Below are 21,834 nucleotides of genomic sequence, written 5' to 3'. Positions count from 1 at the left end.
CAAAAGGGGAAAAATGAGAAAGAAAAAAACAAGCAAGCAAACAACAATAACAATAAAAAAGGTGAAAATATTGTGTTGTGACCCACATTCAGCTCCCCATAGTCATCTCTCTGGATGCCGAAGGTTCTCTCCATCACAAGTTTATTGGAATTAGCCTGAATCAACTCATTATTGCAGTCTATCACAGTTGATCATTACATAATCTTATTGTTGTGTACTCTTTCTAAAAACTATATTCTAGATCTGCTTACACTTTTTCTACTCATAACCCCTTTTTGCCTGAGAAATTTTTTTGTGACCCTGGTGGGAAAAACTAGTCTGGAAAAGACCCCTAATGGAACTGAAGTTTAAGAAGATTCCAAATGTACTCTAGAACCTACAGTATGTAACCACATTTCAGTATAGAAAAGCATTTGCAGTGTGCCTCTAGGACATCAGGAAGAACTCTTAAGTGTGAGCTGGAATTCTCTTTTCACCACTCTTTCCATCACTTAGAAGAGGAACTTGGATGGCTTTGGGGCCTGAGGTATTGACTTCCAACTTATGTTGACTGGGTTTACTGATATAAAGCAGGGGAAGAGAGAAAATAAAAAGTTGGGGCCCCTGAGGTATGGAACAAGATTAGAACTGAGAAGCAGGAATATCCTTGTGAATGAGAATTGTATGTATTTGAAGCAAAGGAAATCTGAGGAATTTGAAATAGAGATTGAAGGAATATAACCTTGTCATTGTAGGCCCCAGTGACACATTCTTTTCTTCCAGGAATAATACTTTTGGTTCTTTCTACATTGGGTTCTTAAAGGCTTCCTTTGAGAGTTCCTACAGTCCTTTATTTTTCATTTACATGAAAATTCATTTGATATTTATCTCCTACATATTACTATTATTAATAATAACCAATATTTATATAGCACTTTAGGTTTGCAAAATACTTTACAAATATTACCTCACAATTCTAGGAGATAAGTGCTCTTATTGCTCCCATTTACAATGATGAGAACATTAAGTGACCTGACTAGGATCACACAACCAGTAAGTACCTGAAGCAGGATTTGAACTCTGGACACACTCCTGATGAGTTTTTCATCCATCTTGTAACTGCTGTTATTATTCCTAAGCTTTTGTTTGTAAGACAAATTGCATTCTAATGAACATTCCAAATTTCTTTTATCTGGAATTTTGTTGAATTTAATATTAAATTAAGTTATTCAGATCATATGGCAGGTTTTAGAGATATATTTTTTTCTTCAAAGTATTTATTGAAATATGATTTTATCACCAGATTATTCTCTTAAAGAAACAGTAACAGTTTTTATAGCTTCTGTAAAACAGCTATTCAAAATAAGGTTTACACTTTGAATTCAGAAAAAAAAAAATCTGTCACTGAATGACTCGTTAAATTTCCAAAACAAAGCTTCTTGATGGATTACCCTTGGATCTGAGTTTCAGTCTACTGTACTTCAACTTTAATGCCTTGTAATTTTTCATTATTAAATAATCCTGGTTAATAGGAAAATGAGATGCATTTTGGCTCAAAAGTATATTAAAATTTGTGAACATTCAGCTCATCAACCTCACATAATATGTATTTAATTGAAAGTTATGTTCAAAAAAATTTGAATAATTGAATCAACCTAAAAATGATACTGCCACAAAAGTAACATAAAATCTATAGGGTGCCTGAATTCTCTTACATATTTCTATTTGGCAATCCAAATAACATCAACATAATAATTTTTCCATTTTGTAAAAAAAACAAAAAACCAAAAAAACAGCTGAATTGGTGTTTCTTTTTTTCTCCCTGATGAATTTTCTTTGCTTCATATCTGGCTATGGAATGAAAACACTATGGGGTCCATAGTTTACAAAAATGAAATTGTACAATCCCACTAGTGATGAACTTTCCTCAGAGTCCCATGTCCAGCTTCAGAGAAAACTCTACTCCCTCTTGATAGCGTTCTCATTTTCCTGAATATCAAAAACTTCTAGATTTTCAATAGCATTTCTTTGCCATTGCAACCCTATTGATAAATATTGAACTAAGCTCATACTGAGGAATTTTCCTATTTAATAAACTACAAAGTTTGACTACCTAATAGTTTATTGTCCTGATACCTGACATTTTATGGACACCCTATTTGTCAAAATTGTGTACAAATAACTAGTTACATACTCTCTAGCCTCATCCATCCTGAGGGTACTCATATTACCAAAGACTTCATTAACTGCAAAGCTGACTTAGACCAGTTATATTGTCTTCGGGGCAGCCCACAGAAATAATTTAACATTTCTTTCTCATCCCAAGCCTCCCCAATTTTACTTCCCCAACTTATTTTTTCCAACAAATTTCCTATTTCCCCAATAAAGATTTTCACATCTAGCAATTTCTGTTAGATGCCCATACTTTGTTACCCCATTCCTTGCCTAGTTACCAGGGAAAATCTTACTATTGTTCCAATTTATGAAACTTCCTCCCACATCCCTCCCAGTGACATGATAAGTAGGAATAATGTTGATAATACATCTAAAACAAGAAGAGGAAAGTCACAAACTTAGAGACAATGTTTGGAAAGATTGCTATAACTGGTATCAGGAGAGACCTAGAATTTATGACAATTATTAACCAACACTAATTATGCCTTACCTTTAAAATAGTGGATAATAATATTTGAGAATATACTTTGAAAGAAAGCATGATGTAGGAAATTAGAATGTGGGTCTTGGAGTCAAGAAATTCTATCTCTGACATGCTGATAGTGTGACCCTAGAAAAGAAATTTAACTTCAGCACTTTAGGCAAATTGAACTCTCTACGTTAATTAAAGCATGCAAACTGCATTGGAAAATGAGTTTTCCTCCTATTGAAAGCACAAGTCTAGAACAAGATTGCTCATGATTGCCATGGAGATAAATTGAGACAGCCTATATTTACAAAATTTATAACTTTTTAAGTATTGCAAACTTTGATGGAAAGCCAAAATAGATAAAAAGAATATTCACAAGTTTAACTATCTCCTTAATTTTTTAAAATAAATAACAATATCCTCATTCAATTTTGATTTTTTTTTCATCAATCAATTTCTCCATGATTTCATTTAACATAGGTATCTGCTTTGATTGTTTTTTTGTGGGAAAACACTGTAGAAAAGTGCATTCAGAGTTCCTAATGATTAACTTACAAATGAATTAAAAACTGACAAGCAAGTCAGGAATGTCTTTGGAAACAAAGCAATTTATTATATAAAATTTTTCTCTATATAATGACAATCAATACATATATATTTATTTATATAGATGAAAAACATGATTATACATATATAACCTTTATCTGAATATTCTCTCAGATAGGGAGGGAGTAATAGAATTTGAAACTCAATATGTTAAAAAAAACTTTAAAATTATTTTAATATGTAATTGGGTGAAACTATATATGTGTTTTATATATATATATATATATATATATATATATATATATATACACACAAAATGAATACATAATAAACAAAATGAATATAAAATGATAAAGTTATATATAAGCTAAGACCTGGAGAAGAGATGAGAAAATGTATCTTTTTCTCTTCTTTGTAGAGGTGAGAGACTATGGGTATGGAATATTGCATATCTTGTCAAATGTGAGAGGAGGGAAGACTGATATATTTGAGGAAATGAAGATGATGCAATGACATAAAGCAACAATAAGGGTTTGTTTAAATTAAGAAAGTCAGGAATATTTAAACATATATTAATATTTTATTTTTCAAAAATCACTGGGAAAATATCCAAGGACAAAAAAAGTTTTAATGCTCTAGAAACAATGTTAATTCTCAGGATGTTCATGAATATACCTGCTATTGCACTGGTATAAATGCCAGATACCTCCTCCAGATTGAAAACCTCCCCTTTCTCTCTCTATTCCCGTTTGTCTCTAACTCTTTTCTCTATTCCCCACTGCCCTTGGTTCTTTCTCTGTCTCTCTTTTCCAAAGAAGAAATTCCCTACACCAATGCAAATCAGTACCTGTTAGCAAGTCATGGTCTTAGTAAATTACTTGGATCAATGAGAGACTAATCATCTGCCTAGGAAGACACAGTAACTAGGACTCAGACTCAGAGGATAGCTTTCCATCTACTATTCCATACTATTCTATATTTCCATCATACTATTCCATAATACTACATACACACACACACATAGTGCCCCCCAAGGTCTTAGTGAAGTTTTAATGGTTGTTGTTAAGTTGATTAGTTATGTTTCTTCTTTGCGACCCCATTTAGGGTTTTCTTTGCAAAGATATTGGACTGGTTTACCATTTCTTTCTCCAGCTCATTTTATAGAAGGGGGAACTGAGGCAAACAGGGTTAAGTAACTTGCCCAAAGTCACACAACTAGTAAGCATCTTAGGTCAAGTTTGAACTAAGGTCTTCCTGATTTCAGACTTTGTACTCCATTCAGTGTGTTACCCAGCTATTCAAGTTTTAATAGCTATATGCTTATATATTTTCATATATATATATATAAACACTTATACAATAAAATATGTGTATATATATACATATTTAAATCTTAAACATTTGTTAAAATAAAATCACATGAAAATGTTAAGTTCAAAGTAATAGAAGTAGAATTGGCTCTGTGAATATTGTACACCCGATCTATAAATCTAAGTTTGTCTGAAGGATGTAGAGTAGTTATCACAGAATGTAGGTGCCATTCTGTGTCTTGATATAAAAAGACACCAAAACATTCTCTCCCAAAATGGTTACCTCTCCTAAATTTGGACATCAAAAGACAAAGTACATATATATGGAAGGTTACTAGATTCATGTATGTTACAGCTATGTTATTATTTCAGTAGTTTTCACTCATGTCTGACTTTCTGTAACCCCATTTGGGGTTTTCTTGGTAAAGACACTGTAGTATTTTGCCACTTTCTTCTTCACCTCTTTTTAGAGTGATTTGCTCAGGGTGACACAACTAGTAAGTGTCTGAGATTTTAATTACAAAGAATTTGAATTATAGACAATCATAATTAGCAAATTCATAAATGAAAATCTGATTCAATTTTTACCAATGATATTCATTTTTTAAACTTGAACCTTATTTTAAAAATGTTTTAATATCAATTTTATATTAGACTACAAATTCCAAAATTCAATTATTTCTTTTCCTTTATTGATCCCCAATATTTAGTGATGAGGTCCTGAGGAACTAATTGGGATTGGCAGAGAAAGACTGAAGTATTGATGGAATTACTCCCTGAGGCAAGTAGGGAAGGACACACTAATAGGGATTAGTTCAGTCTTATAATTCCACTCTCAGTGGAAGTTGTGGATAGCCCCCACCCCCGCTCTGCTATGTTCAGTAAAAGTTTTTACACCAACCCCCTGAATTTAAATTTAAGTTGCCCACACCATCTTTGCTGAACCCTTTTTTGGGTTATAGATCGCCATAGCACTCTCCCTCATAATGTTTTTCCTCTCTCTCCTTCCCATGCCAATGTTGTGGTCTCTCCTCTCACCTCCTCATCATGCCTTATGGTTTCTTTCTCTTGCATATAGTTAATTAATTCTTTCAGTGTTCTAAATCTCTTTGTGGATTTAGCCTGCCAGTTCAGGGCATACTCCAACCTTTCTCCTGATTAATTATTAGTTCCACTAGGAAACTTGTCTTTTCCATTGTTAATTGTAAAAACCCCTTTTCTTGCTATCTATATGCTTTCCCAACTCTATTTCATATTTATCATTCCTGGTTTCTATCGTATTTCTTCATTTTGTCTATAACCTTTTCTAAATAAACCTACCTTTTGACAAAGAGAATGGCCATTGTGAAATCTTCACATGACTGAACCCCAATATTTGGTGCCTGAACCTCAATCTCATCATTTGGTGCCTAAATTGCTCTTCTAAACCACATCACACACACAACGGCTGGAACATTATAGGCACTTATAAATGTTGATTGATTTTAGTGTCAATAAAGAAGAGAGTTGAATTAATTTGAATCCCTATTATTCAGTATATTCCTGATATTAAAATATATTTGCTTTCATCCATAACCATGTAACAAATATCAAATATTTTATTGAAATTACTTTAACAAAGACAGAAAATTCATTAAAATAATCAATGATAAGTTTTGACAATGGAAACATAGATTAAGACATAAATAATAAAACTTTTTAACCTTTCTTTTCCATTAAGAGCTCATGGGTTTGGTCCTAGAAATGATTTCAAAATGTAATAAAGCTTATTCCCAAAGTTTCACAGTCTCTGAAGAACCAGGAAATGGATCTTTTAGAGCAAAGCTTCTTAAACTGTATATCATGAATCCCCATGGGGTCATGTAATTGAATGTGGGAGCAAAGAAAAATTAAACAATAGTAAAAGATATCAAATATTTCACCAAGATTTAATTCTTTTATGTAAAAATAACTGCATCCATACCATTAGTATGCAAATTTGCTTTCATCTTTAATAAATGGTAAAATTGTATATATATATATAAAATCAAAGAATTATTTTAAAACAGATTTATGATTTATTATTTGTAAATGTTTGATTTGTATGCCTATTTTATATGCTCATATACCTAGGTTCACACAAAAGTTTCTCGGGTTAAAAGGGGTTGTGAGTGGAAAAGTTTAAGAAGCCCTATTCTAAAGCATGGATAGGAAGTTGGCTAAGAATCAGAAAATCTGTCTTCATGGTGGGAAAAAGGCTTTTCTGGTTTAAAACAGCAGAATTCTCTGGATGTGATAACTATTTTCAATATTATATCCCATCACAAATCCTAGAAGCAGAGTCAATTCTTAGGAAGCTTTGTCATTTTACTCAACTGATATCAAATCCAGGCATGGCAAATAAAGTATTTAACTATCTTACTTCAAAGAAATATTTTTATAGGTTAAATTATAATGGAAAACCTAGGGGCATATGGAAAGAAAGCAAATTGTTGTGGCCTGTTTCATGTTGCTTTAGCCAGTTGGTCACAGAAATTCATGTAAGTTTGCATGCTTGCAATCATAAGAACAAAAATATCCCCAAAGTGCCTTTGTGGAAGGAAACTAACAAAGGTTTCATTTAGAAGAAATCCTACTCTCCCATGCCCTGGGTGGCTTTCAAATTGCTCCAGGATGCTTTAAATTCATCTGTACTATTTTGATTTAGTGGAGAGTGCTGGGCCTGGAGTCAGGAACACCTGAATTCAAATCTGGCCTTAACTACCAATAGCTGTGTGACTGACCCTGGTCAATCATTTAACTTTGTTTGCTTCAGTTTCCTTAACAGTCAATCTACTGAGCTGGAGAAGGAAATGGCAAACCACTCCAGTATCTTTCCCAAGAAAACCCCCAAAGAAGTCAAGAGGGACATGAATGAACAATGACTAAATAACATATGCAAGGAAGACATCATGGCCGGCTCTGTGGAATACAATGACAAATATAGAACAGTTGCTGCCATGGGGAAATTTGTATTGTTCATGAAATACTCAATACAATTCAAGATAAGTATAAGGTGAGCTAAAAAGGAAAAGAAAATGAACAGCCCTGAAAGCATAGAAAGTAGGGAATCCAAGGAAACTAGTGGTTTAGGAATATCTCACTTGCTTTTTTGTATACTGGTTTGGTCCTTTAAAGGACTGTTTGACTTCCTTGTTTCCTCAGGTATAAAAATCCACAGATCATGAGATAAGTAATTCTCCCCAAACCCTCAGAGAGCCTATCTGGCCTTAAAAGGCCTTTAGCCCAGATAAATGAAGAGGAACATGAGGACTTTAGCAAATGTTGTTAGTAAAAACCACTTTTATTGAATTTTATGACCCACTTAAAATGTTACTTTCCTATTCTAACTCCCAAGGTGAATCTTTAGACTGGACTGAGTTAGGCTTGGGCCAACATAACTTTCTAGGATGGGAGGCACCTGAGCTGAACGGTGATTAAAGGTATTGAGGTGAGAAGTGAAGGCATTCCAGGAATGGCACATAGATAGTAGATGGGCAAAAATGGCAAAAGATGGCCAGCCAGTTCAAAGGATGACTAGTAGCTCAATTTGACTGGAATTGAGAGAGGATAAAGAGAGCAGTAAGAAACAGAATTTGAAAAGTAGCTTAGAATCATATTTTAGAAAAATGTAAATACCAGATTGAAGAGTTTGTATTTTTCTTTTAAGAGACGAGAAGATACAGTATTTGGAGTCAAAATATCTTGGTTTTAAATCCTATCTTGCTCTCTTACTGAGAAATATTAAGTAATTCTCAGCATCTCTGAGCCTGAAAGTCCTTATCTGTAAAAGAAGAAGAGGAGGAGGAGGAAAAGAAGGAAGAAGATAATATCTATAAAATAATAATAAGATAAAAATAATAATAAAAAGAAGAACGAGGAGGAAAAGGAGAAGGAGGAGGAGGAGGAGGAAGAAGAAGAGAAATTGATTTAAATGGCCTCTATAATCTCTTTCAATAAAAGGACTTTTATATTTACGACTTCTGAGCACGAAGTGACATTACTAGACCTGTGGTTTGGAAAGATTATTTTAACAGCTGTAAAGTTGTCTGGGAGAGGGAAGAGATTAGAAACAGAGAAGGCTATTAGAACACTGTTGCAATAATTTAGCCAAGAGGTGATAAGACCTTGAACCAGGGTAGTATTAAGTATCAACAAAGTCATTTATGGCTCTAAAGACTAGGATTCTCCCCATTTCCCACCAGGCAGCATATTTTCAGATTTTTCCATAGTATCTTAGTAACCTCATCATCCTAGATCATCATACCCGCAGAATTCATTTATTGAAAATATCCTTTGCATGAACCCCTTTCCTCAGATTGGATGGTTTTCCCAGAACCTCTATTTAAGGAGGGTGCCAGGCCTGGAATTATGAAAACTAATTTTCCTGCATTCAAATCTGGTCATAGACGCTTAATAGCTGTGTGACCCTCAGCAAATCATTTAATTCTATTTACCTCAGTTTTCTCATCTCTGAAATGAGATAAAGAAGGAAATAGCAAATTATTACAGTATCTTTGTAAAGAGAACCCCAAATGTGATCATAAATAATCAGACACGATTCAATAACAACTAGCCTAAGTCATCTATCTTTTTATTTTCACAAGGGTATATTCCTCCAGCATTACCAGATAACTGACCCTCATCCCTTTAGATTCATTTTATGTATTGTCTTCTCCATTAGAAAGCAAGCTCTTTGAGGGCAGGAACTGTTTTTCTCTTCCCTTGTATTTTTTATCCCCATTGATTACATAGTGCCTGGCACATTGGGTTTAACAAAAGCTTATTGACCATTTATTTAGAAACCATTAATGTGCTAAATATAAGTAATTCTAAAACTTATTTATTAAAGTACATCATTTTCTTTGCAACATTTTCTGTTTTTCATATGAGTTGCACTGTGTGCCTGAAGAAAAATCCATTTCTTTAAAAATATTATGAAATTCCAAGTATTCTCTAATTGAGAGTGACCTTTCTCCTCCATAGTTTGAAATTAATACAAACATTTTTTGGATGTTAATTGTGTCTATGTTGAGTTTGAATATAATCTTTTGGAATCCAAGGCTAAAGACACAAAAAGTCCTCATAATACTTGTTGGTTGACTCATAATAGCACCCCAAACTCTGTCAAGCTACTTTAAAACTATGTATACAAGTCCAAGGGCAAGAAGACCTTGTAAAATATATTGTTTGATTACTCATGATATTTTAAGACACAAATGTACCAGTTGAGTGACTGCAATTGGGATGAGCCAAATGAGATTCTGAGAATCCCTAACTATAAAGAAGATAGACACATGGATGTGACAGAAACACACAAACTTTTTTTGTTCTGTTCCTTCCTTTCTAATTCCCACCAAGACTTGTTGGACCTCACATTTCCATCCAAGTTATAGAGCATAGCATCTGCATGTCAACCTTACCCTGAACAGGCTCTGGCCCTACAGTCACTTTCTAGGGCTCCCTTCTGAATCCTCTCAGTTCTCTCCAATTGCTTCCTCACCCTCTAGCCCCTCAACATGGCTTATCTCTCTAAAGTAACTATTTTGTGATTTTATCAGCCACTATGAATTCTATTATGATTTCTATGCAGATTTCTATACTCCAAATGGGTATAAACATCTTTAATTGTTCTCTCGAATTCTCGTCCTATATTACTAGCTACCTGATGAATATCTACCAAGTGGCTATAGACATCTCAAACAAATATCCAAAACAGAACTCATTATATTTCCCCCCTAACCTAACCTCCAAAATTTTCCATTTCTATTGATGATTCCATCATCCTCTCAGTCATCCAGTTTTGCAATTTTGGAGTCACTCTTGCTTTTCTCTGCCTTTATGGTTATTACTGAGTTTTGCCAATCCTACTACTCAAATGAGGTAATGTACACAAGTAACATATGAAAGAACATAAACAACTCTGCAAACTTGAAAATGATACATAACTGCAAGTTATTATTGTTCTTGTTGCTGTTATAATAAACATCATCATTACTCCAACAACTCTGAAATCTATCTTCTCTTGATTCAAACAAGTACTCAGCCACAGTTTAGGTCTTTATCATTTCTGGCCTGGATAATTGCCAACAGCCACTTACCTGATCCATTCTCTTCCTTATCTAATCCATCTTCTATGCAAGTGAAAAACTGATATTCCTAAAACACAAATCGTACAATTCTTCTATTTAAAAACCAAACAAATTTACAAAACTCATTTCAATGGTTTCCAATTGTTTCTAGAAAAAGATATAAATTATGCAGCTTGGCATTTAAAGTACTCTACAACCAGGTCCCTACCTACTTTTCTAATTGAACTTCATATTATGTAATCCCTTGTTCTTTTCAAACTAGCCAAGTAGCTGTTATCTGAATATGACATTTCATCTCTTATTTCTATGGTCTTATAGAACAATTACCTCATATATGTGTGCATGCCCTCTTCACTTCTGCTTTGTGGAACAGAATAGTAAGTTTCTTTCAAAACATATCTCAGGTGCCATCTTCTCCATAAAACTTTCCTGATTTACTCTTCCATCTGAGTTCTCAGTTACTAGCTATCTCTTCCTCTTGATGTAACTTTAAAAAAAAAAAAAAAAAAAACTTGGTATAACATTTGTAGTTACTTGTAACTTGTAGTTACAATATATTTTAAAATTACTTAAACAAGCAACAACAATTGTCTTTGGATTTCTTTTTGTGCTGTTTTGTCTTTTTTCTTAAAAAAAACGATATAAATCTCAGGAATATAGAAATAAAATTAGGGTAGCAAATGAAATAATCTAAATCTAAATGATAAATTGTCTAAATTATTCCCAGACATAATTCCTACCTTGGAGCTATATTTCATGAAATCAAAGTATTTTAGTGTTGGAAGGAGGTGAAAGAAGATCACTTGCTACTAATTCTGCTATTCCTAAGTACCAAGGGTCTGGATCACATTCTATTAAATAAAACATGGATCAGTCACTGAAAATATAGAATTTCATTTGTATTTCTAAGAGCTTCATTTGCCACAAGTGGAATTGCTCAAATAGAAAGACAAAGTAGCCATGGTATTCACAGCAATTAAATAGCATTTCCCAAAGCCATTTAGAAATAGGCACCATGTTTTCAAAATAGTGAAAACTATAAACATTCTTCTAAATTATGTCAATAAATTATTCAGAAAATCTTGGTGAATGCTTGGCACACTGTGAAGTTTTCACTGATTATGTGATCCCATGATAGAACAAAGTCAAGTAATGAAAACTGGATTATTGCATGAAAACTGTACAGTTCCAAAGAAATGAAATAATTAAAAATTATAGTGTAAGGAAATGATGCACTTTGTATACTAGTCATGCCTTTAAAAGTCCTGTATTCATTGACCCTATTTTAAATAGGCTACTGTAATTTATTGTTTTAAACAATAGTTTGTGAAACAATATGCAATGCAAATAATTGTTTCTTAATATTAGTTTTATATTTATATATGTATATATGTTGTATTGTGTGATTTATATCTCTTATCTAGCTATATATTTATTTATATTTACAAGTGCAGTATTATAGAGGAAGCATTATTTACTGATTAAAGAGCTGGCCCTAAAGCCAGGAGGACATCACTTCAAGCTTTTCTTCTGATACCCACTAGTTATAGACATTAGATTCATCATCCAGCCATTTAATTCTCAGATGTGCACCTATAATGACAAAAAGAATTTACTTATCTCAAGAGTTCTCATTAACAAATAAATCATAAGTTCAATCCTTTTTCCTTTATATTTGTGTGTATCTACAAAGATGTACTTAAAGCAGCACATATTTGTAAACTAATTGGCCTATATAGTAGATAATAAGAACTAATATATTCAGTTGCTTTTAATCTGAAATGTGAATCCATCTGTATCAGAATATTATATCTGGATTTTTTCCTGAAAATAATTTTGGATGCTTCTCTTTCCTTCATTATTTTACCTTCAAAGCAAGAAAAATTTTAAAACAAAAGAGAAATATCTAAACATAATTATTCTTCAGTTGCATTGTAAACATCTATTAAACTAGTTACCTCTTGTGGTGAGCTTCCATGGATAGGAAGGGAGGAATCTTTGTAAATATGTACAAAGATCACCACATAGAAAACTGGAAGAATATGTTAGCAAGAAAATCAGGCAATATTGCCATGGAAACCATGATGTTCCAGGTGGGAGGCACAGCCAGAATCAATTGTAGGCAGGTAGAGGGTGTGAACCAACAAATGGGAAGCCCACTACCTTTCCTTCTTTCCAAAAGGCCTACTGAAAAGAAATAAACATAAGTCCATTCCTATTCAGAAATCACAAGTTAATATTTTTCTTCCATCACCTGGTTAAGTAGAGAAAATTGCAGTGGAAAATTATGATGTCAAGTGCTTAAAAATCGAGACTTTCATCTTCCTCTATCTAGCCTGTGAGATCGTGTGCTAACACAAATCCTCAATTCTAAACTGTCATTTTGAACTTCATAAAGCATGACTATCAGGAATGCCATTGATCCATTCTCTGGATGATATTTAATTAGATATAATTGACTTTGAGCTTATTTCAATAAGACATCCAATATTCAGATTTTTTTATTTCAATGAAAACATTCAGTAAAATATCTAGAGAATTTGTTTTCAGGATAAGGTTGATCCAGCGATAAAAAATGTCAAGGTCTCCAAAAATTTGAGGTTCCCAGACAACCAGTCCAAATTGACCTGTTAACAATGGTCTGCATAAATTATTTTAAAATTTGAGTAATTGTATACAATAATTGACATGAATACTCTATAATTTACACAATTCCATTTACCTCTTTCCTAGGAAAAAAATCAAACTCAGGTTTTCAAAAAGTTTTTTTTTAATAGAATTTTACTATTGAAAACACTTTTGGAAGGTGGGGGTTTTCAAACTTTATTCCACAGGTTTTGTTAAATGTGCTGCAATGAAAATGATGTGACTGTTGTAAACAAATCTTAATTTCAAACTTGCTATTTGACATGTTGTATAAATAAATTAGATCTATTGTATGAAAATAATCAATTTCTACTAAAATGTGGAATAAATTCACCATTATGTCAATTTTTATATTCATTTTAAACAACTGATTAGTATTTTAATACCAGAGTTTAAATTTTCATCACAAAAAATGAGAAAACTATCCATATAGCTAATGATCTATGAAATTAATTCTGTATTATTGCTCTGAAAATATATCAGCCGATATTAGGCATTTAGTTCTTGCTCTTTAGTCATCATCTACTGTTGTCTTGATTATCATTTTTCTTTTTATCTGAACCCAGTCAAACTCCATTTCTCAATTTTGACAATGGGTAATTATTTCTTCTATTTAAGCACAGAGTTAGTATTTAATCTTATTTAAATCAACTTTACTGCACTGATTTTTCCTCCAGTGGACAAGAAGCCTATATTCATCATGGACACTTCATCCTTGGACAATTTTCTATCTTTGCTGTTTTTTTGTCTCCTTCAGTGTGCCTACCTACAAATTGTCTAAGCAAAAAATAGGAAATTTGCAATTTTGTAAAGATTTCAGATGGTGCTCCTGCTATATCAAGAATTTTTCCCACCATGCTGTCAGCTCATCACAGAGCTGGATCAATATTTGTTCCAACCCCACTAAGATGCAGTATACTGAAGATTATTATCCTCTGCAAAATGTGATATGATTTTGAAAAAACTTACATGTGAATTTCCTTTCACTGTATTTAGACAATGAGCTGATCACCAAATATGTGCTGCTTTAATATTCCTTTGAGAATACTAATATGGTCCATATCATCCTTAAGGTCATCAACTTCACAACTATACTTGTTGACATCAAAAGATTGAAAACAATAAATCTGAATTCTGAAGTGAAATCTCTTGGGGGTACTGGAATTTTCCTTACTATGTATTCACAAACATCTTTAATATCATACATTAGCTAAGTAGAAATTGAAACAATAGGAGCACCCTCTGCAACTGTATTCTTTATAAATGCAAGAATCTATTTATAATGTTCCTTAGCGGGAATTTCTTTCACCAGATCAATTTTGTTCTGTAGAATTAGAATGTGTTTCAATTTCACAATTTCCATGGCAATTAAGTGCTTAGAAGTATAAGGCTGAGGACAAGATTCATTAATAGCTATTAACAGTAGATCTATATTGATCTAGAAAAAATAACAACAAAATTCATATGGAACAATAAAAAGTCGAGAATCTCAAGGGAATTAATGAAAAAAAAAATCAAATGAAGGTGGCCTAGCTGTACCTGATCTAAAATTATATTATAAAGCAGCAGTCACCAAAACCATTTGGTATTGGCTAAGAAATAGATTAGTGGATCAGTGGAAAAGGCTAGGCTCACAAGACAGAATAGTCAATTATAGCAATCTAGTGTTTGACAAACCCAAAGCCCCTAACTTCTGGGAAAAGAATTCATTATTTGATAAAAACTGCTGGGATAATTGGAAATTAGTATGGCAGAAATTAGGCATGGACCCACACTTAACACCATATACCAAGATAAGATCAAAATGGGTCTATGACCTAGGCATAAAGAACGAGACTATAAATAAATTAGAGGAACATAGAATAGTTTATCTCTCAGACTTGTGGAGGAGAAAGAAATTTGTGACCAAAGATGAACTAGAGACCATTACTGATCACAGAATAGAAAATTTCGATTACATCAAATTAAAAAGCTTTTGTACAAATAAAACTAATGCAAACAAGATTAGAAGGGAAGCAACAAACTGGGAAAACATTTTCACAGTTAAAGGTTCTGATAAAGGCCTCATTTCCAAAATATATAGAGAACTGACTCAAATTTATAAGAAATCAAGCCATTCTCCAATTGATAAATGGTCAAAGGATATGAACAGACAATTTTCAGAGGATGAGATTGAAACTATTACCACTCATATGAAAGAGTGTTCCAAATCATTATTGATCAGAGAAATGCAAATTAAGACAACTCTGAGATACCACTACACACCTGTCAGATTGGCTAAGATGACAGGAAAAAATAATGATGAATGTTGGAGGGGATGCGGGAAAACTGGGACACTAATGCATTGTTGGTGGAGTTGTGAACGAATCCAACCATTCTGGAGAGCAATCTGGAATTATGCCCAAAAAATTATCAAATTGTGCATACCCTTTGATCCAGCAGTGTTTCTATTGGGCTTATATCCCAAAGAAATACTAAAGAAGGGAAAGGGACCTGTATGTGCCAAAATGTTTGTAGCAGCCCTGTTTGTAGTGGCTAGAAACTGGAAAATGAATGGATGCCCATCAATTGGAGAATGGCTGGGTAAATTGTGGTATATGAATGTTATGGAATATTATTGTTCTGTAAGAAATGACCAGCAGGATGAATACAGAGAGGACTGGCGAGACTTACACGAACTGATGCTAAGTGAAATGAGCAGAACCAGGAGATCATTATACACTTCGACAACGATATTGTATGAGGACATATTTTGATGGAAGTGGATTTCTTTGACAAAGAGACCTGAGTTTCAATTGATAAATGACGGACAAAAGCAGCTACACCCAAAGAAAGAACACTGGGAAACGAATGTAAACTATCTGCATTTTTGTTTTTCTTCCCGGATTATTTATACCTTCTGAATCCAATTCTCCCTACGCAACAAGAGAACTGTTCGGTTCTGCAAACATATATTGTATCTAGGATATACTGCAACATATCCAACATATAAAGGACTGCTTGCCATCTAGGGGAGGGGGTGGAGGGAGGGAGGGGGAAAAAAATCGGAACAGAAACGAGTGTCAATATAATGTAATTATTAAATAAAAAATTAAAAAAAAAACAGTAGATCTACATTTATGATTATTACAGTGTTCATCATGATGACCATCAAAATAGCATGGCCAGGACAATCCACAAAAGAAATATGTCTCACTAATTTGAGACTAATTTCTTATAGTTCCTGGAATGTCTAAAGCAATTCTAGCTAGTGTGCTATTTCCACAAGATTCTGGCTGAGAACAGCTTGGGTCATCTAGTTTGTGTAACTTAATGATAATAGTTCTTTCCATCTCATTTTTTAATCAGACAGTGCAAATTCCAGAAATAACTTTTACTACTGTTGACTTTCCATGTGTATCAAGGTCAATTGTATTTACATTGAATGCGGCTTATCTACTTATAACTTCATGCAAAAGCAGAGTCAACTTGATAACACCCAAGCAACATCTTAATAATATTTTTCTAAAAGCTTCTCTCAACAGTATCAATCCTAAAAGTTCATTGGAATCGGTAACTTAACCAATAATTTTTTTTCTTTAATCAGAAAGATATGGAAGGAAACAAATTGTGCCTGTTGATTAATTAAACATTCTTATGCCAACTTTACTAAGCATACAACATTATCTAGTTGCTTGATTCTGAGTCTGAATCTTGATTTTCCTGTCTTCCTGAAAGTCTGTGATAAAACCCTACCTTCAGCAAGAGGTCTTTCCTACTCTCTTCTCTCCATCTCCAGCTCCTTGTGCCTTCTTTAGATTGTTTCTACCTACTTTACATATTTCTCATATATAACCATGAATTCCTTGAGGACACAGGTATCCCTAGCACTTAGCACAATGTCTTGCATGTAGTAAAAATTTAATAAATATTTGTTTGGTAGTTCAATAGATTTGGGAGCTCACTGATGGTTATATGTGTGGGAGTTTTATTCATTTTAATAATTTCCAATCACAACAACACACATATGCCATTTATTCCATCCTGTGAGACTTATCTCTCCTTCCCCCCCCCCCCTTAAGTCTACCATATGGGATCAACTAACCATGATGGCATGGAAAGACAGGTTGCTCTTTTGTCATATTGATAAATGAAATATAAGTGAAGTGCATCTCTTACCCACTACTTTATTTCTAATTCTGGCCATATTTCTCTTGAACAACATTGCTTTTGGTATGTAATTCTTCACTGTAAGACCATAAAGATGTGGTCTACTATTGAGTATTATTTGGGAAAGGCTTGACTGATCCTTTTTCATATTCATCAAAAGATGATCTTGATACATGAAATAAGTAATTTAATAAAGACTATATAGTAAAGGAAAAGTGGACATAAATTAAAAGTTAGAGCTATTTTTATTCATTTTTTACTAATAACTTTTGGAATATTTTCTGAAGTTTTGGTATTAAATTCAATCCCAGAATTTCTTTTTCTTATACTTGCTATTAGAATAAAAATAATAGATAAGAAAGCCAATTCAAATATCAATTTCTTTGTGTAGACACGCTGGGTGTCAAATTTCCATTTAAATTTTTAATTAAATGTTGATCAAATTTGTGATACCAAGTAGTAACTATAATAACCATTTTCATTTATGTAGCAATTTAAGGTCTGCAAAATACTTTACATATATTTTCTTTTTTCTTTACCTTTTGAAGTAGGTGTTATTATTACCATTTTACCATTGTGGAAACTAAAGTTAGAAAAGGTTAAATGACTTGCCCAACTGCAGGTTGCCATATTATAGGAAAATGCTATTGTGTGCACATGATCCAGGAATAAGATTTGGTAAGATCTAGCTACTATCTAACCAACAATATTAATATATAAGTGGAAATTTTGGAGTGGGATCACTCTTAATTATTTGTAAAAATAAAAAATAAGCAAACACAATTCCAGACTTATTACCGCAACCTGCAGAGAGGTCATTTAATGTTTGTTTAATCGAATTGAAATACTTGTCCCATATCACCAAGTACCCAAATCTAATTATGCTAGTGGGGAATGCATCTTTATTATTATTGAAAACATCATTTTGGGGAAGTTTAGTGAACATAAAGGACAAAAAGAAATGTGGATATCATAGAGGCCAGTATTATTTTTTACTCCAGAATTCAATAAAGTGATCTTAGCAACTGACACAGCACACTTTCTCTTCCTCTGTTGCTGAGATACTGAATCTTTCCATGAAGCAAATTACAGAACTATGTGAACTTTTAAGTGTTGAACAAAAATCAAGTGTCAAAAGAAATTTATTTTCTCCTACATTCTCACTTTACTTATTTAAAAATTTGATTTTGCTTGTCCATACTTTATCTCAGTACTATTCTGTTACCATATGATAAATTCTCCCATCTTCTAATATCTTTTGTCCTATTATTTTGCATAATTTAGATTAAATGAGTTATAACCAACTTCCTCTCACTTCAGCAACATCTACATATTTAGGAATTGGCTGACCTATACATATATCACTAATTACAAGGCCAATTGATTGACAGCTCCAAATGGTACAATTCCAAATAAGTTCATTATATACAGAAGACAAATAACCCAATCTATTTATCTAATTAAAGCATCTAATGAATTAAAACATAGTAAGAAAACTACAATTATTACACTTGAAAAAACTCTGTTTAATTTGTCTTGCATTTGCTTTCTGCATTTTTCAAGCGTTCTGGGGTACATTTATCACGATGTAGTTTTGAAAAAATGTGTTTCATTTCTCTGAAAACTTAGTTGTGTTTGTTTAAAACTTGTATTCTCTATCATAATAAGGGAGAAGGGAGGAGTTTATATATAAAAACTGACTTGATTGCATCTTTCTTACAATTTCTTTTTTTTTGGGGGGGGTGGATATGGTTTATTTATATTTTAGCAAAGCTTTCAATAAAGTATTTCAATAAATAAAAATAAAATTTTATTTTGGAGAAGATGGAGAGATATAGATTAGACAATAATATAGCCAAATGGATTCATAGTTGGTTGGATGGCTGGACTCAAGGAATTTTTGTTAATTATTCTATGCCAGTGTTGGAGCAGGTATCCAGTGGAGTGTTCCAAGGATCTGCCCTTGCTTTGTGCTATTTTACATAGTTACTATGGGAGGACAGATTAAGATTTTTAATAAGCTAGAATATCTAATAAGATCAAATTCAATAGGGATGAATCTAAAAATATATACTTATATTTGGATACAAAAATCAGCTGTACAAATAAGAGATGGGGAAGAGCATTTATAAACTGGAGAGTTGTTTAGAGGAGGATGAACAGTATGGTGAAGGATTTTGAGTTTGTAATATATAAAGAATGGATGAAAGAACTGGGAAGGCTTGAAGTCTCTCATTCAGGAGAGAGATTAGACTTATTCTTTTTGGCCTAAAAGAGCAGAACTAGGGGGCAGAAGTTGCAAAGATGCCAATTTAGACTTAATGTCAGGAAAATAAAGTAACAAACTTCCCAATAATTTGTACTGTCCCAAAGTGGGATGAGCTGCCTGAGGAGGTGCTGAATTAAGCTCCAATGTACTTGAGTAAGCTAGAGTGGAAGTTCCCTCACCTATGAGTTAGGCTAAACAGCTGCTGAGGTGCTTCTAACATAAATTCTATGATTCTGTAACATTGGCTTAAGAGCAGCGAACTTGGACTATAGTCCTAACTATCACTAATTTTTTTTTTTTTTTTGTGATTTTGAACAAGTCACTTAAACCTTCTGAGTTTTGGGTTTCCCTTTTGTAAATGAAAGGATCTGATCTCATGGATCTCTTTGGTGCCTTCCAGTTCTATAATGTTTTTTTTTAAATTTAATTTTTATTTAATAATTACTTTATATTGACACTCGTTTCTGTTCCGATTTTTTTTCCCTCCCTCCCTCCCTCTTTCTTACAATTTCTTGATAGAAATGGAAGGAAATAAAATACATATAAACAAATATTTTGCGACAAACAACAATATGGTTAAAATTTATAAAATGTTAATTAAATACCTACTTTGCAAAATTGCTGTAATTTTAAGGACTTTTAAGCTTATCCCTCAAAATGAGGCTTACATTTTTAACCTGGTATTGTTATATGGTTACATTATCTAAGCAATATGTAAGAATGTGTGTGCGTGTTTCTGTTACGTAAAATTGGCTTGCAACAAATTCATGGATCTATGATAAAAAGAAACAGCCAATTAGAAAAACATGCTTCAACAATATTATAGGAAAAACTTCTGATGAAGATATAGAATCTAAACTAAATAAAGAATATATAAGACTGATACATTCTCAATATATGTGATTGAAGATAATGAAAAGCAGTTCTTAGAAGAAGAAATGCAAAAGATCAATAGGCATATAAAATATATCACATCACTAAAAATAAGAGATATAAATTAAAATAATTCTGAAATTTCCCCTCATACTCATCAAATCATCAATGATGACAAAAAATGAAAATATTCAATGTTTGATGAGAAATGAAAAAATAGGAACAGAAATATACTGCTATTGGAGCTATGAATTGGTCCAATCATCACTAAACCATTCGATTACTAGTCATACAGCACAATGAAGTCAAAGATACACAGTTCTTATATATGAAAGGATATTTTTGGTAGTACCTTTTATGCTTTCAAAAATTAAAATAAAACTGAAACAAAGTGGATGCCTATAGATATGGGAATGATGGGGAAAAAAACTCCAGTACATGAATTTTATGAACATGACAAATTCAGAGAAACATGGAAAGATATGTATGAGCTAATACAGAGATGACAGCAGAATTTAAAAAGGTAATATTAGAGTAAAGAAAATGAAAGTAAGTAAAAAGGTATCTGAAATCATAATTAGGCAGTGTAGTGGCTCAATAGATAGAGTGGCAGGCCTGAGTGAGAAAGATTCTACTTTCTGAATTTGAATCTGCCTCAGATGCTATATGTGTGACCCTGGGCAAGTCACTTAACCCTGTTTGCCTGTAAAATGAGCTGGAGAAGGAAATGACAACTACTCCAGTATTTCTGCCAAGAAAACCCAAATGTGATTATGAAGAATCAGACATGATTGAAATGACTGAACAACAAAGAATTCACATTAATTAATATGAACAATCTTCGTTCCAGAAAATAGATAATGAAAAACAGAATTCCTTCCTCTCAGGACAGAGGCAGTACATTATGGCTGTGAAATGTTGCATATTTTTATGTCTTCTTTGTTCCTCATATTTTCCCTTATCAGTTTTTCTTTGTTACAAGGGAGTTCCCAATGGGGTGAAAGAGAAGAGTGTATATTGGCAAATAATTATAATGATAAAACATTTTAGAAAGTGAGAAAAAAAGTAATTTGGAGCAGATTACTACAAAGGACCGCAAAGAAACATATAGTCAATCAAGCCAATAAGGACTTAATAAACACCTGCACTATGCCAGGCGCTGTTCAGGCTGTAATATAGTAACAATTAAGGTTTATCTAGAAATAGTAATATAAAAGATTTTATAAATAAATATGACTTTAAGAGAGAATTTAAAAGGCAATTGATCAATCACAAGCAAGAATGAAAGGTAAATTGCAAACAATACTC

The 21,834-nt window shown here is 32.7% G+C and overlaps 1 protein-coding gene and 1 pseudogene across 2 annotated transcripts in view; both read right to left on the bottom strand.

Moving 5' to 3' along the window:
• ARHGAP6 (Rho GTPase activating protein 6) overlaps positions 1-21,834 on the bottom strand; it is a 337,783-nt gene that overhangs the window by 187,911 nt on the left and 128,038 nt on the right. The window contains exon 2 of one of the 2 annotated variants that reach the window (XM_051984535.1): positions 10,917-11,076. The exons of the other annotated variant lie outside the window; for it this stretch is intronic. The gene's annotated coding sequence lies outside the window, so the exon portion shown is untranslated. The remainder of the gene's footprint in view (positions 1-10,916; positions 11,077-21,834) is intronic. 2 annotated transcript variants of the gene reach the window in all.
• LOC127553360 (eukaryotic translation initiation factor 2 subunit 3, X-linked-like) overlaps positions 13,713-21,834 on the bottom strand; it is a 135,427-nt pseudogene continuing 127,305 nt past the window's right edge.

The sequence above is a fragment of the Antechinus flavipes genome, chromosome 3 (genome assembly GCF_016432865.1).
Source record: "Antechinus flavipes isolate AdamAnt ecotype Samford, QLD, Australia chromosome 3, AdamAnt_v2, whole genome shotgun sequence".
NCBI classification, from domain to species: domain Eukaryota; kingdom Metazoa; phylum Chordata; class Mammalia; order Dasyuromorphia; family Dasyuridae; genus Antechinus; species Antechinus flavipes.
Note: the sequence above shows the minus strand (reverse complement) of the source record. Positions and strands in the feature narration are given on the sequence as shown.